General features: G+C 42.2%; 1 protein-coding gene across 1 annotated transcript in view; it reads right to left on the reverse strand.

Annotated features, from left to right (window-relative positions):
• The window catches only part of FAM110B (family with sequence similarity 110 member B), a 102,136-nt gene extending 85,412 nt beyond the window's left edge, over positions 1-16,724 (reverse strand). Inside the window, exon 1 of the mRNA XM_065751918.1 lies at positions 16,694-16,724. The gene's annotated coding sequence lies outside the window, so the exon portion shown is untranslated. The remainder of the gene's footprint in view (positions 1-16,693) is intronic.
• Positions 16,725-18,006: the final 1,282 nt, after the last annotated feature.

The following is an 18,006-nucleotide window of genomic DNA, read 5'->3' on the forward strand; positions in this document are numbered from 1 at the left end:
CACACACAGCCTTTCCCTATAAACACCAATGTATTATACTGGTCTTACACCAAAGCACTTCAAAACAAATATTTCACAGTGAAAACAAAAAAGGCTTTTCTAACACACACACACCCCACCTTAGCTCAGCTTTGCATCTGAACACGAATGCAGATGATATTTGATTAAAATAGAAACTTGAACCCCAGGTTGAATGTATTTACTCTTCAAAAGCATTTTTACGATTTGATTTCTTCTTGCCCGCTGTGATAATTGATGAAAACTACACAGGGATTAAGATGAGCACAGGTGCATGTCTCTGTGGTTCAAAGAGAACTGATCTCAAATGAATAAAAACAAAAACGCTCCACTATTTTTAATAATGGCTTTAACATGCATAAACAAATAAGCCTAGATTCTAAGTAAGATTTTACACTACAGATTTCATATTACCAAAATTTAAAACTCATTTCATAGTGTATCAGAAACTTTCATGAGCAGTGTCTGATTTAAGCAGCTATTAACAGACCTCGATACTGTGTCAGACTGGACCCAGAGGAGGAGGAAGGGGAGGAAGAAAAAACACTGAAAGCAGTTAAGAGCACTAAAATACAAACCAGCATGTATAACAACAGACACTTGGCCCTAAATCAGCATTGTTTTTACATCTGCAAAGGGGAAGGATAACCTGGGAGCTTAGAATATTTTACTGCCAATATTAAAGATCTGTACACAGCCCACGATTATTTTCTCTGACAAATTTATACTTCTACAGCTGGATCACAACTTCCTCATAGCCATGAGGTCAGGAACCGTTTGAAAAGAAATACGTGATACAGCTAAATCTCTGTGCCAGCTAATCATACCTAATGCAAAAAAATGTGCATTCCCCCAATTCTCTGTACCAGCCTCCTTCAGCAAAACTAACTAGCATGTCACTAATCCCAAATTCGCTGCACTACTTTGTTAAACAGATTTAAAAGCCAAATACACACAAATCACACAGGATAAAGCATTGATTCTGTGTTCAAGGCTTATCACTGAGCTTCTGTGAGAATTGGAGAAAAAAAAAGAAACAACCACCAGTATTCACTCGTGTGGAAAACAAATTAATTTGTCTTCAATGCATGCCAATGAACAACTCATCACTCATGTAGGTATTTTCATACAACTACTTTCTTGAATAAGCTGGCTCCAACACAGCTCATGGAACATTCAATCTCCTTTTTGAAGCAGAATCCAGTATATTTTTAGGCCTTTGAATAATAACAGTAGGAGATTACACACCACTGGATCAGAGACTCCCTTCCCTCCTCTAAACAGGGGCAGCTCACGGTTCCCTCAATGCGAGGCACAGGAGCTAATTAGCACTGCTTCCAGACCAGCTTCATTATAACTCCAGCATCTCTTACAATGGTGCAAATGAGGGAAACACCAGCCACAGTTTTGAGAAGTACATCAGTGAAGCAGTCAACATCCAAATTTTTCCAAGCAACCTTTTAACTATGCTCAACTCCATACATTTTCCTGTATAAGTTGCAATGGATATATATTTCTGTAGTGTCCATCACTGTGTTTTTAACTGCAGGATACCAATATTTTCATATAGGAACCACATATATTTACCAGGGAATTAAAACATAACCAGAAGTAGACTAAACAAGCATTCACTAAAAAAAAAAAAATAATAATTAAGGTTATTTCTAACTATCTGAAATCTCTAAGTCCAAAATCGCTATATTTTGTTTTAACTAAAATATATGAGTGTTCATACTATGTGCCTAGTTATTAGTCAGTGAGGAGTGGGGGAGGGAGGGGGGGAGAAGGAGGCATAAGGCTTAAAATAGTTCATCAGTACAATACACATCAAACTACCATTTAAACTTCACACAATCCCATTCAAATTTAGTGGGTTTATTTGTTTTTCTGAGAGGAAGTATACGTAAAAGCACGTTCTTTAACACAGGCAGCTGAACTGGATAAGACTAAACCAAATCTGCACAGGAAACCCAGGATTAGGGCTGAAACTCTGCCCTAATCCTCCTGTCCACAGAGGGAGCGATCAGCAGCCAGCACGTGGTGCAAGCTCTGCACCTGCAGTACCCAGGCAGGATTGAAAATGCTTACAGAAAGATCAAGCTTCATCTGACAAGTTTCCTTTTGGCTTAAGAAGTGTAGTATCTGCCTTCCTCAAAAACAAACCAAAACCACATGATTCAAGCTTCGTCAGCGACTTTGCTAAAAGGATACCTGCACTAGACAGATGTATGCTCAACCCCACGACTCCAGGGAACGGTCCTGACAGCAAGAAAACAAGGTGTGATAGATCAGGAACACTGCAGTTGGGTACCCACAAAACAACTCAAACTGACACTGTCATATCACATCACTACATCAACTTTACATTACCTTTCTGCAAATTCCTCAGTTATTGATGAAGTCTTAGCACTTGGTAAACCACTTCACAAACAATGGAATTCCCATGACAATAAAATAATGTTGGAATATAGTATTATTTATCTGATATTGTAAAATGTCTAGCAAAAGAGGAGGAAAGAAAAAGGTTTACCTTTAAATATCACCTCCTGTTGACAAAAAAAAAAAAACACATAAAACAAGATGCTTTGCAGCACAGCAGCTCTGAGAAGCCACCATTTTCTACTGGGATAAAATACTACTTCAGTCCTAAGCCATTCTGCCATAAAAGTTTAAATACTGAAAGCAGCAAGAGGTCTTCCGCTTACCTTTGCTATTGCTTCTTTAAACATACAGTAAAACCTCACTTTGCAAGAGTCATCTACACACCAGGTTCAACTGCAACCAACACTGACAATAAAACCACAGTTTAGCACCAGGAATTGGAAAAAATTTCCAGTTATTTTCTCATTTTTCTTTTCAAATGCACAACACAAGCTGATGGTCACTTGGACTGCCTTAATACCACTTCATAATTTACCAGCAGGCATGTTTCTTGGATGGAGAGTCAACTGCAGTCCATCAGGAGGTATCACAAGGTGAGAAATTACTTTCTTAATCACGAATATATGCCACATGTATGTTTATTATGAAGCTACAACAGCATCTGTATGTCCATATTACTAAGTACGTAAACAGCTTTATGGTGTTCATTACTATTTTATAGTGGACATCAGGTGCTGTATTTGAGCAATGAACAAGTTAAGTTAACAAGTCCCTAAACCTGGTGCATGGATACTAACAGACTGAAGAAATATAATAGCACATCAGCTTCCAAGCTGAAGACTTGTACATAATTAAGACATGTAACTAAAAGGAAAAAGAAAAGCAAAACCTCTTTAAGGAACAACTAAGTTCTTAACGATGCAGGTACAAACTGCATCTGCAACTGTTTTCCTACTTATAAGGCCATGTTTTCAACTCACTAGGAGGAAAGGCTCAGACTTATTTGTAACTGCTAATTTTTCAATATTATAGCGTCTTGCTGACAACCAGGTACTAATGCTAATGCTTATCTGAAAGTTCCTAAATACATAACTTATCCTTTTCAAACAGTTTACTGTGTTAAATGTTTAATAGTTTTATCCTGAATCAAAATCCTGTCAAAAACGCAGAAAGCATCTTCAGTGCAATTCTCAGTCTTTTCTTTGGAAAGCAAACAAACTCATTACATTCCATGAGGAGAATGAAATCTCTAAAAGAAGACTAAGTTCTTTTCTTCTCAAAGGCAGGACTGCATTAAAAAAGGTTTTATTCTTGGCTCTCATATGAACATTTGGGAGCCACCACTTTCAAGCAAAGACTCACCCACTTAAAGGCTGAAGCATTTATTTTGAAAAGCAGTGTGAAATTTCAGGGGGAAAAAAAAACAACACTATTTTGCACTTCCCTACTTTTGGTAATTCTCCAGATATGACAAAAAATAATCTCAAAATAACCTCTTCCCTATATAACCATTTTCTCATAGACATTGCCAAGTTATCTTACACCACCAGTGAGAATTTCTACAAGATGTAATGACTTCCAGACAAAGCAATGCTGAGTACAGACATTAAGTGAAAATTAAAAGCATTTGAGGTATTTCTGAAGACACCTGAGAAAAGGGCCTGTGGAATTCACCTTACTGGATGCCCACCATGCACTGCCTTGTCACCAGCCTGCTCAATACCACCAGAAGCCATCAGGGGAGTAAGGCCATAGCAGAGAGTCATGTGCCATATCCTCAATGCCCAGGGCAGATGAGTTTGAGCCAGCCCTGTCACAAAGGACTACATTCTTACTGCAGCTAACAGTCCTCAGAGGAGCAACACTTCACTTTTGGATGCATACCAGGTACTGTAACTGTTTCCCCAGATCCAACCCAAATCAGCTGCAGAAAGGAAAAGCTCATCTAGGAAATTGAATCAAGTCCCCACAGGGCTTTTGAATGAAGAGTATTACTTGTGTGTGTGCACATATGGACAACATTGTGTTATGACAGAAATACCAAGGGAGGGAAAGGAGCATCTAGTCCTTAGTCTCCAGGATGACACAAGCCTACCCGGAGACATCCACACGTGTTGTTTACTGGGGCTTTGAGCAATCTGATCTAAAGGATGATGACCCTGCCTATAGCAGGGGGTTGGAACTAGATTATCTTAAGGGTCCCCTCCAACCCAAACCATTCTGTGATTCTGTGGATGCTGAGATGTGCTGCTGATCCCATGCTCAGCAGTGTGAGTCATTAGCCAGAGTTTTCTGGTCAACTCCTTTCCCCTGCCTCATGAATGCACATACTCATGGGAATGTTGTTTTGGGTATTCTCCTTGTATTTTATGCGAAGACACTGCTACTTTCTCTTACCTGCAAAGCAAGTCTTGACTGTGACCTGAAAGTGCTCTGTAAGCTGCATTTACAGCAGTAATGGAAGAATAGGCCCAAGAAGCTGAATATTTTGTGACTACATTCATTTAATACATGCCCATCTCCAACTAAAATTATAGCATCAAGCAACAGCTCACCTTTCTTTCTTTCTATTTAAATACCTACACCCAGGAATGTACATAGGTGTAAATTAAGGCATTTTACTACACAGGTCAAGTCCTGACCTGTATGTACATCTACATACATTAGCATAAAGGTAGAAGTACTACAAACATCAAAAAGGAAATGTTAATGAGTAGTTCAAATACTCATCCTAGAGATTGCTAGGAGAGAAAAAAAAAAGTTTCAGAAAAAAAAAAGAGGCAACTGAAAAGTAATGACGAAAAACAGAGACAGTGCATAATTGGAATCTTCTCCCAAGAAGATTTTTCCTTGTGAGAAATTAGCTGTACAAGACAACACACTAAACTAGGTACCTTCATTTTACATCACTTTGTATTTCATATGTATTTAGGCTGAAGACTAGCTACATAATTCAAGACATTTCAAATCTGTTTTGAAACATGCTTTTAATTACCTGAAAACGCCGTACAGAGTTTTCCATGCAGAACACATCCTTTTTTCAGGAAGAACACATCTCTTTTTTTCCCAAGTCAGAACAGAATTAGTTAAAACAAATTATCACGCTACAGAGAACAATTAGGTATGTACACTCTGTAATTTCTCAACAGGGGAAAGAAGTTCTACAATTCAAGCTGCCAAAGGCTGCAAAGCTGCGATCAAAGATATTAAAATATCAAAAAGAAAAGAGACAGACGCTGGACAGCAACCCAAGGGCACACTCCCTGCTTTCTCAGGAGCTTTCAGAGGTACAAAGCCCAGCAGCCAGAAGGAACCCAGCCATACTCCAGCACCATAATTGCCTTCTCCATGTATTTACCAACCCACTCCTGGAGAATGCTCAGTGCTCACTGCGAGTCCCAGTGAATTTTGTACAGTTGCAACCAGTTTCTTATGTTCTTGTTTATTCTTTTATTATATCATGAGAGAAAGGTAGATCATGGATAATAACTACGAGAGCTGTTTGACATGATAAGCAAGATAAACAGAACTAACCCTAGCGCTGTTCAAGAAGCATTTAGATGAGGTGCTAAGGAATTTGATTTAGTAGTTTAGTGGGTAGGGATGGTGATAGGAGGATGGTTGGACTAGATGATCTTGTAGGTCCTTTCCAACCTAATGTACCTATGAACCTATAAAGTCAGGTGTATCATCTCACTGTCAGGGATCACAACCGTCTACAAGTATGAATAAGCACTGACATTGACTTCAGGAAAGTCCCAGCCTAGCAAGAACTGTGCAACTATGTATAACTCCACAAAACAATTTCACATAAAGGAAAGAAACCTTATCCACAGGTGACTGCTCCGCTAAAGAACACGTTCTCCATTCCAAAATAAGTGCTCTGCATACTGCCTAATAAAAGAAGGGCGTTAAGAAAATGGTGGTAAACTCACAGTTACAACTCCAGAATTGTAATGTAAAAAGGATTACTTACAATAAAGGATAGAACTATTTTACTGCTTCTTGCAGTTCAATACACTGTGGTACCAGACTGCATTTAACTGGAGGAAAACCTAGGCACTGTTCAGTCCGGTTCTACACTGAAAACAGTGGGCTTTATTTGCAAATAGTAGACAGCTTTCACAATTTGCACCAAACTGAATGAAGTATTCCATAAAAACAAGTCACACTGATTAAGGAACAGGTTTTGTTTCTCATTAGAAATTCAACTTTAAATTAGTAGAAGTTTGAAGCATGGGAAAGAGGTAGTAGAAGGTCTGGAACCTCACAGCAGCTAGCACTGCATTAGACAGGATCTCTATCTCTACTGCCATAACACTAGTGTTCTTCACATAAAAATGCTCTTCCACAATTACTGTATTTGCTAAATACCTCTGAAATTAAAACAGTGTATTTATACATTTTGATCATGTGAATAGTAGCAGAAAACACCAGACAGACAATTTAAAATAGAATTCATGTCAACACACTGTTTGTCTCCCTGTCTTCCTGTCCCACCTGGACAGTGGCTTCTCATGTTCAGAGCACAGCAGTGGGCACCACATTGCTGTCTCACAGCACTGAAATGCCATCGTAGAATTACACCGTGATATCTGGCTGCAAAGTAAGCTTACTGCCATTAGTAGCATTTGGTTAGTAAGGATCACAGTGATAGAGGATGCAATGAAACATACACTGGAGGTGGAGCACACATCTGATTTCAAGCATGGGCAGGGTGCCTCACACCAAGCCCTTTCAGTAACAGGGACACAGAAGTAATATGGAAAACAAATGAGTTGATTCCAATAGTCAGAAGAGCATCGTCTGACACCTTTGTAACAGTTTGCAGATAACAGAAGCTCAGATAAAAAAAACAACCTCTTATTAAACCCAGAGTTGATGGGGGGCAAAGCTTCTCCTGGTGCACCTGGCCTCTTGCATTTTAGGCCAAGCACTGCTGTTTAGCCAGCTAAGCATGAGTTAATTCAGCTTCTATGTCCCCAGAGCCTCAAATTCTCTAGTCTAGTCTTTAGGAAGACCACTTAGAAATGGATCAAGTGCAAGGTGAGCATTAATACAAGCATCTCTGCATATACCTCTACACAAGTGGTACACATACTACTCCAAAATGCCCCAGTGCCTCACAGTTCCCATACCAGGCACCAGAAAGATGAGCAGGGGTACCTGCAGAGCCAAGGCACAAAAACAAGCTCAGGAAGCAGCATGTGACTTCACCATCACGCTACAGACAAACCAACTGTGAACTGCCTGAGATGTAAGGAGATGCTAGGTGAGGTATGCCTCAGAAGCACCACACTCCACATTCTTCAAATGCTTACAAAGGTGCCCCCTAGATCAGTATTATACCATGGTTTCAGTCAGGTCCCTGATCTTCTAATTCACAGAAAATAAACCATTACCTCCTGGCCTCAAGGGAGACCTCCTTAATTTTTTATTCACATTCGGAGCCTACTCACACTCCTTCCCTTTATCTTTGATCCCTCCAGATCCCTGTAACAAGACAGGTGGTTGAGAGGAATAAGCCACTGGCAGAATTTTGCATTCTTATTACATTTAAGGGAAGGCATGCTGCAATAATCTTGTTCCATCTCATCAGCATTCCTGTTCTTTAGCATATTTTCTGAATAAAGCCTATGCAGGCAAATTAGCACGGTGATATTTCACATAGTTCTTGGTCTTTATGGTTCATTCTCTCACTTGCTAATGCTTCCTGTCAGTTGCCAGGCTCCTAGATCAGTAAAGGGTAATTTGCACATCTGCCTACTGTAGCAGCTGTCTTTTGAAAATTAGGATGGATGGCTTCACAACCCCAGCCACAGCATCAGAACAGCCTGGAGATGTCAAACAAGAAGGTTTTCAGGATAAAGTGGGATCTACACATTAGAAAGTCCAGAAGAGAGCATTTGATTTTTATTTTGAGGAGCTTTGAAATATCACTTTTAAAAGTTTCCTCCCCACTGGTGAGGGTCCAAAGTAGCTCCAAGAAAGGCCTGCAGCAAATTTTTGCCCCAAGTCCTCTTGATTTTACATTTGCTGATTGAAAGACACATGCCCATTTGTGTGCATTTCTGCAACAGTACTTTTTCATTCATTTTAAGATGAAAAATAGATTATTGTGTGCAATCTGTTGCTCTTCAGATAGCAAAACACTGTTATGTCTGGTAGCAGACTTGCTGTTTTTGGCTTTAGGAGGTTTTTTTCTCCCCCTCTTCCTGTGAGAGGAAAGATTTTCCCAAAGGATTAAAGTGACTTCATAAAACAAATGTAAAAACAAAGACACTTTTGTTTAAAGACTGCAAGTTTTGTTTTATGGGGAAGGGATGGAGATGGAAGGAAGAATGAAATGACACTGAACATCTTTCAATTAAACAGGAAAAAAAAAAGCAGATTGCATTCCAAAATAGAAACTTTTTGAAAGCGTGAGCTTGCTATATAATTTTTTATAACCTCCTTATTAAAATTTGTTTCTAAATATACACACCTTAAGACAATCACTAGTGAATATCTTAAACCATTATAGCAAAGGTCAGAGGAAAACATTTTCTCTCCAAATTCAAGTGCTTACACTGTGCATTCCTATTTGCTCTGCTCCACTAGAGTCAGTTTCTTTCCCTTACAGTCTACCAAACAGGAAGAAAGGAGGAAAAAAGGCTGAAATGTGTGGCTTTAAATATACAAAGATTTGTGGGATTCACTTCAGCTACAACTGCTGAAGCTTAACCTAATACACATCATTTAATTTGCTCAATTAAGACCCAATACCACAGTGGGAATAATCCCTTGAACTTGCACACCAAACATTACAAGATCAGAACTATAGTAACAATAAATAAAGGAAGAACTGATGAAAGCATCAGAAAGCCTTCAGCAAAGCTTGTGTTGTGGTCTTGCAAGAAAAACCTAAGTGAGCAGAACTGTGCATCTGCAGTTATTCCCCATACATTTCCAGAAACACTGCAGAAATTTCATGTCTTACAGAACTGGGAGTCTAGTTTCTCAACAGAAGGTATTAGTTAATGGAATTAGTTTAAAATAACATGTCCAAATTGAGTGAAAGCATTCCATAAATTCCCATTCACACTGCCTACCACTTAAATTAATTCAGTACTGCCACTCACCGCAGTTATTGTTCAACACACAGAAGTAACTCACTCAAAGAGCTCAACAGCAATATACTTAAGCAATGTCACAGCTTAGAAAGGCAAAACAAGTAGGAAACGTGCAACTAAATTCAACATAGAAGTGAAATCCATTGCATTTTAACTACCCATACCTATGTGACTGACTTAGAAACACTGGTATTAAGCCTGACTTTTTCTAAACATAAGTCTCACAGGGGTTTATGCATGAAAAGTGATGAGGTGCTTTTATTAGTAATCCAAACTACTGAGGGTGAACAGGAGAAGTAACAGTGGCAAACAGATCACAAAAGATACATGTACGTATGTATACATATGCATTTTCTAAATGTATATTATCATCTCAAGGACTGTTCACCCAACAATTTAAACAATTCTCCTACACCCAAGTTTAAGCTGCACATACATAAATGCACCAGCACACACAAGAGAAACAGTTTCATTTCTAGGAAGGCACTGACCTCCCTGAGTAGCACACACTGATAAAACTGTCAAATAGAAAAGGACAACAGCAAACAAAGGTCATTCTGAATCCAAAGGTCTGAGTCCACTCATGAATTTGGGTGGTTATTTAAGACAGGTTTGCCAAACACTGTGTAGGGGTACTATAGAAAAAGCAACCACTGCCCTTTCACAAGGGAAGACGCTTCTTAAGCTCCTGTTTGTGCAAGGGAAAGATACAGAAAAACACCAGGTGGAAATCTTTAAGAAAGGTACCAGTGAGCACTGGAAGGCTGCGGAACAATCTTTCTTCCCCTTTCTTCTTCCCGCAATTCTTCTCTTTTCCTCTGCTTTGCTTGTGAGCTATGCAAAATGCCATGTAATTGGCAGATGCTCATGCCTAAAAGGTCCTCCCGCAGTTTACGGCAATGTTCTGCTTTGTTCCTTCCTCACTGTACCCTCTCTATATTCAGATATGTTCTTCTAAATAGCGCAACCCCAACCAGTAATAGCTATCCCACAGTTACATCACAGTGATGAATAAAACATGAGCTTTCCAGTTTAATTCAAACACACATTAATACACATACTGAGTTCAAGTGTATCACAAGCAATTCTGTCATTTCTCTTTTCACTGCTTTGCTCATTCAGTCCTTCCAAAACTCTTGAATACAGTCTCTCTTAAAACCTGGAGCATGCACAAGTGGAAGGATACATCTCCATCTCTTTAAACAACTCCCCCTTGCTCCAATCCATTTCTCTAGTTTTTCTAGTGGTTGGCAAACCAACCCCATGGCAGAGGGGCTCAAGCTAGATGATCTTTGAGGTCCTTTTCCACCCAGGCCATTCTATGATTCTGTGATTTATCTGCTTCCCAGTCTGACCATGAACACAGCAGTAACAGCAAGAAGGATACTCCTTTCCATTTGCTTGAGCTGCAGACAATACTGGATGTGGCTGTTATCTTCCCTGACCAATAAAGTCTTCAAACATTTCCTCCCATTTCTTAATGCAGACTTTACCATGATCTCAGATTTGTAACAGGAAATTATTAGAGCGATTCTAAAGAACTCAACAAAGCATCAGGAGTTGTGTGCTCAGTTCTCTGATTTGCTGGAGGCCATTCAAATTTAGGTTGATTCTCTCCTTTATAAACCTGAAATAATAACTTATCCACCTCATCCATTAGCATTGGAACTTGAAGGCTGTCAAATAAGACACTACACAAACGCGAAGGATAGCCCCGGTCTCATCATTTTTAATGATATACTCATCACTCGTATAAAAGAGCAACAGGAGCAAGTGAAAAAAAAAAACCACTACAATAAGTGAATAGCATAATACATGCTAAAAGCTACCAAGACAATAAATTCAATTTTTCCTGGGATTGTTAAATTATTCCTTTGATGGTTCAACCTAATCTTTTCACGTTTATTTCCTATGGGGGATGCCAGCACACTGAGCTCATTACACAGCTCCTCCCAAGAAGAGAGGAGGAAAAAAAAAAAAAGAAAAAGGGAAAAACACATGTATTTAAAGCAAACATTAAAAATTTGAACTATTAAAAGTCAAGTAAACTACAGCAGAAAGGAGTTTGCAGCTGGATTATTTCTAAGGAAGTTAGACACCTGCCTTATAAATTCAAAACAAACAGACATAAAACAGTATCAAGACACTGATCTCGCTTTGATCTACAAACATTCTCAAAGCATCTTACTTTTTTAAAATCATCCTAAAGATGCATCCGCACCAATGACATACATTCTTCCTCCTTTTTAAAGAGTCCTCTTGAAGCTTCCAGAAGCCAGATTGTGTCTACAAAGCCCAGCCACAGGAGAGCTTACAAATGGGCAGGCCCCAATGCTCTAGTAGATCAAAGTCAACACGGTGGGGCCTTCAAATTACATACACCTCCATTAGGCTTTCTATGAGGTACACACCTTCTGTTTGTACCAGACAAGCCTCAGCTGAAGGGAAACCCTGAACAAAGTGTCTGAGCTGCCATGCCTCATGTTTCAGGTGTTCCTGGTGACTGGGCCTCCTTGGCCTTCGTGTGGCTCAGCACAGAGGATGGATGTAAGCACCCACCTGATGGGAGAGAACAGCCCTTACTTATTTACAAGTTCATCACCCATCCTGACCTCCAGCCTGCTCTTTTCCACTTTCTGTCCCAAGCATTTTAATTTGTGACTATCTTCAATATTTTATGATTTATACTTTGATTCCTTTATACACAAAAAAAAAAAAAAAAAGAAAAGAAAAAGCAGTAGCTACTAATGGCATAGGTAGGAGTTTTACTTGCTAAAAATTCCATTCACCATCATGTGACTGGACTATTATTGGACGATTATTATGGACGAATATTATATATTATTATTATATATGGACGATTATTCTCGTCGCTCAAAAAGTTAAGGAAATAATAATAAAAATTAAAAAAAAAAAGCAGCCAATCCACTCACGATGCTTCTGACATGGAAGTACTTTTTATTTCTGTTGATTTGCACCAAACTTAGGGTTGCATTAGTTACCTGAGCAGGTTCCCTCACAGGTCACACACAAACTTCAACACAAACTATGACTTAACAGACAAATAGGTGGGAGGGTATCCAGAATCTGATAGCTGAGAAACTCATTTTGATTTTCAATGTACATGTATTCTAACATTCATTCAACAAGACATCCAGTCATCCTCCTGTATGACAAGCTTTTAATCAACAATTACAGACAAAGTTCAGTTTATGACCTCTCCTCTTCTCTAAGAATCTGCCCCAGGGAATTTCTAAGCAGCTGCTACCCTCCTGTCTGCCCTAACTAAGATAAAAACCAGCATAGCTTCAGTTTTAGTCTCCATCTAAATCCAGGCTGATTGTGTCCACCCTCTTTGTAGCCTGGATGTCCTTCCAAAAGTTCCACTGGAGTTCTATCTTCTCTGTACACAAATGACCAGAACTATATACAGCACTTGATATGAAATCTCCTTCGCTAAATTCCACTGAAGAGATCTTGGTGACCATCGCATTTGCTTTCATTTTTGCCCAGCACCAGTCATCCATGTTTGACTGCAGCATGTAAGACCTTTTCTGCAGGCCTTTTTTAAGGGATGACCTCCCAGCTGATAGCAGATACACTGTTAATAATCACTCAGCAGATAATCTCACTTTCAGAGTTATTTAACTTCCTCTCATTCCTATTGCTTCAGTCATCACAGACATTCAAGTCTTCCTGTGCAACAATCCAACCTTCCTCAATGCTGACTATGCTCCCTTACTTCGCCTCATCAGCAATCACCCTTCACACAGATGAATCTCAGCTGGTATGAAGGAAAGAAGACCAGCCCCCCAGCAATACCCACCCCAAGCAGCAATTCTATCCATGCAGCCAGTCCCAACGTCTTTTTTGGTGTCTCCCTATACTATCTCACCATTTTTTTTAAGCCAATCCTCCTATTTCCAATTCTTAGTGTAGCACTGCAGAACTCAAATCTTCTACTCCTTTTGTCTACAACATTCAGTATTTATCCAGTAATAATACTCCTTTAGTCTTCCGTGACCTAATTGTAGCAAACCCACGATGCATTTTATCCTGTTTTCCACTTATCTTTGGGTATTTAATTACTTTTTCCATTCCAAATTTGCTCTAAATCCTTGAATGTTATTAAGACCAGAGCAAGAAGTGTGAATAGATTTCATTCTTCTCTCATTATAAAATAAACACAAGTGTAATTATTTTGCTTTACTGCTATCACAGCCACTACATCCAATTTGACAGACAACAAACAACTCTTTTTCATACCTGGCTCCAACAATCTGCAGCAACCCTCTCAGAGTCCTACAACAAATATCTCTGCTTCCTTTCCTTGACAGCATTAATCTTGAAACAGGCATTAGACATTCGTTTTTGTTATTTGTCACACTGTCTTGCTCCTATATTCAAATCCTCATTTCCATAGGAAACTGGCCATAAGTGGCTAATTTTGGAATTGCTCAAGTCACGTATCCTTCAACTACAGCCCAGTCCTCATAGTATCAAACCCTACTTCTCTTCCCTCCCACCTCTGTTAAATTTCTTCACAATCCAGCATTTGGAAATACAGGTTATTCCTTCAGTTTCTGCCCACTGACAGTCAATTCCCTCCTTCACTTCTTACAGGTTTTCTGGTAACTTGTGGTATCTTTTTCAAGATTCTTACTCTCTTGCAGTAAGGTCTACAGTCTCCTTGGCAAACTTTTCCTCCCACTTAAAGTGCAGATTCTGAGTAGATGTTATACCTTTCATTTAAGGCAATCCAACATACTTCCCCCCCCCCCAAATCCATAGACCTATAGGTCTTCAGCCTAGTGGACTTCACAAGCCAGTTCTTCTAACTTCACAGAACTTGTCCTTCTGAAACAAAAGCACCTTGCAGCTGACACATTTATCTCTCATTTTAATTCACAATGATTAACTTGAGGCTACTGTCTTGCAGAGCAGAGCTGTGATGGAAACCAAGACCCAGCATGAGCCACAGAGACACCAGAGACATTCCAGAACCAGAGCTCAAAGATATGACATCCAGCTCTGGGCAGGGCTTTAGTTCACTGCACATTCCACTATAGTTAACATGTGAAAGATATCCCATGATAATTAGACTGGATATCAATTAGTACAGTGAAATATGTGACCAACTTTAGAAGCATACATACAAAAGGAAGCCTTCTGTGCATTATGCTTTTTCATGTCAGCACCATATCTCAAATAGGTTCTGTAGCTCTGAGCAACCAAAACATAATTACTATAGAGTCATGTTTCATACCTTCACACACTTTTGCCTCATTAAATGAAAGTCACTCCTCCAGATCTTGGAGTATAACGTGAACTTTTAGCAGCAAAAAAACTCATGCCCACTGTAAAACCACACATGTATGGAGCTCCTCCAGTAACAACCCGCAGTGTCACCAGCCCCAAGGTGCAGGTAGAGAGGACATGGCAGGACCCACTCCAGCAAAACGACAGCAGATGAGCTCTATATGTGCCTGGAAAACACCATTCTTCTCTCAGCTTTGACTCATGACAAAGTTTTTCTCATTACCTGCAGAGATGTCCTGGCACAAGGGCAGCTCAGGGCTATCAGTTCCATCAAGGCAATAGATCACCCAAAAAACACGTTCCTGGTATACATGTACCTACACTACAGATCCGTGAGGAGTGCACAGGCACCTGCTTGTTACCTCCTGCCTGCAGAGGCTGTACCCACAGAAGAAAAATTAGTTAATTACAGATCTCTATAAAATGGGATGCCTGTCAGAGGCAGCATAAAGCTCTAACAGCCCCAAAGCACACCATGGCAAACACCAACCACCGTCCCTGCAGAGTCTACCAGTGATCCTTCATCTACCTCTCTCAGCCCCCGTTACCAGAAGCAGTCTGTCTCACCTGCTCACACTGAAGCTTTGCAAAAGCTCTTGCCCACTCTCAGAAGAGAAGAGCACTTTCCATCCCACATCAGTGAATAAGGTACATTTATTTATTTATTTAGCTCCAGAAGTGCTCAGAAGTGTTTTGTTAATTCTAAGCCAGTTGTGTGCTGGGGTGGTATGGATTACACTGACCTTTTCAGAGCTCTAAACTTCTTTAGATAAGTAGGACACAACGTGAGACACATGGCACCCTGTATGCCCACAATGTGCCATGCACCAAGAACCAGCAGGCTCCATGGGCAGAACCACCAACAAGCTGCTCTATAAAGCATGGTTCTCAAGGCACAGAAATACAGACGTCAAACGAAAGCATTAGCTCTAACTCAGCACCATATTAAATCAAGAGATGCATTTCAGCAGAGGAGCGAAGTCAAACTGCGAAGTGACCTCTGCAAAGCCACCCAGCCAATAAGGAACAGACTTAAAAAACAGCGCATTTACAGCCATGTGATAAAAAGGTCTGCACTAAAGATGAAAGGTCTACGCTATAGATAAAAGTCATCTTCCTGCTTAAAAAACACAAAAGCATTGTCATTTTAAGCACAAAGGATGTTCCACCCGTTAAGTATCCGAACACAAATACCGTTGATTTTAAATACAAGCGCGGATCAGCATGCAAACCACCCTAACTGAGGTCTATGCGAATTAACACTACGATGGCACGGGAGACGCCGATGTGCCCACGCCCGGTCTTTTAAAGTTCTAACCTCTATTGTATACGCGTTGGACCATAGGAAACAGCTCCGTTTCTTACCCTAGCTGTGAGAGAAGCATCACAGCGCGAGAGCAGTAGGAGCTGGGGCAGCGCGGTGACAGAGGCTCAGCAACACCATGTGCTCGGCCCCATCCCCGTCCAGCAGAGCAAGCTCACACTCCTCACCGACCCGGGAAAACAACTCGGAGTAGCTAAGCCGCCAGCCCTCCCAGCTGCTTTCACCCCAGCCGTATGTCGTCCCCTGACATTAGCGAGGAATTTCAAACCGCTTCGCCCGCCCCGCCGCCGGATCCCCGAGGGAGCGGGCACGGAACCGGCTCCTCTTCCCCGCGGCACACACCCGGCGGCTCCACCCGCCCTCTCCCCACGGGGCAGCGCCCGGCGGGATGAGCCCCCCGCCCGCCCTCCGCCGCAGGGGGTTCCGCAACAAGAGGGGGAGCGGCTGCGGGGCGGTGCTCAGCCCCGGGCCCCGCCGCTCCCACCGAACCCGGAGCCGCGGCCCGGCCCGGTCCGGCGCCGCGCCCCGCCGCTCTTACCGTCCTCGCCGGCGCGGCGCGCAGCCTCCCGCTGAACAGTGAGAGGCGAAGCCGCGGGGAGAAGCGGACAGCCGGGGCCGAGAAAGCCGCCGCCGCCGCCAGCGGGAGAAGGAGGAGGAGGAGAAGGAGGAGGAGGAGAAGGAGGAGGGGGAGGGGGGCGGAGGATCGGCCGCGGAGGGGAGGAGACGGGGGGCGGGCGAGACGAGGGGGCCGGCGGCCGGCTCTTCCTCTCGACACGCCGCCGAATGAGGCCGGGCCGGGACGCGGGGCCCTCCCAACGCCGTCGGGCCCGGGTCTGTGCGGGCTCGCCCTGCTCGCACCGCGCGGAGCGGCCCCGCCGCTACCGCCGCCTTTGTTACCGCCGGGCGCTGAGCCCTAAGCCCCGCCCGGGGCTGCTCCTTCGGCCGCGGACAGCGCGGCGTTACCGATGATAATTTGGGGCTGCGATGAAAGCCCCGCTCACCTGTGCCAGGCGCTGCTCGGCGTCCAGCGTTGAAGTCAACCCACGCGCTGTGCTTTGGCTGCCTGTTTATGCCTGGGGAGCTGAGTGCCGACTGCTCTGTTAAATTAACTTGTGGGGTTTTTCCCTGCTCTCTCTCTCACTCTCTCCTTTTTTTTTTTTTAATTTTTTTTTTTAATTGCAGAGGGTAAAATAACACTGTGAAGACTGTTTTCTTAGCGTTCTGATCCTGGCAGCCACCAAGAACTGTAAAGCTGATCTCAGATACACCTTTTCGTTGTCTGCGCATCGGTTTTCTTTCGAACATTGTCACTCAGTCACCAGGGAAGGGATTATCCTGCTCCACTCTGCATTGGTGTGGCCTCGCTTCCATCACTCGATGCAGGTTTGGGCTGCAGAGAAGACAAAGAAAGCATCCAAAGGAGTACTGCAAAGATGGGGAAGGATTTAAAGGGCAATATGTGTGAGGGGCAGCTGTGCTCCCTTGGTTTGTTCAACCCAAAGGAGCTGAGGGGAGGCCTGATGACGGCTGCCGCTCTCACAGGGAGTGGAGGGACAGCACTGATCTCTGCTCTGTGACAGCGACAGAGCCCGAGAGGAGCGGCATGGAGCTGTGTCAAGGGAGGGGCAGGCTGGATGTCAGAAGATTCTTCACCAGAGGGCGGTGGTCATGGCCCCAAGCTGCCAGAGCTCAACGTGTGTTTGGACAACACTCTCAGACATAGGTTTTGAGTTTTTAGTGATTCTGTGTGGAGCCAGGATTTGGCATCAGTGATCAGTTGAAGGCCCTTCCAAGTTGGGATGTTCCATGGCTCTATGATTTGCCCATTGATGTACATGTCCAGTTGCTTAC

The sequence above is a fragment of the Cyrtonyx montezumae genome, unplaced genomic scaffold (genome assembly GCF_038088225.1).
Source record: "Cyrtonyx montezumae isolate F1298 unplaced genomic scaffold, pur_monq_1.0 scaffold_8, whole genome shotgun sequence".
Taxonomy (NCBI): Eukaryota; Metazoa; Chordata; class Aves; order Galliformes; family Odontophoridae; genus Cyrtonyx; species Cyrtonyx montezumae.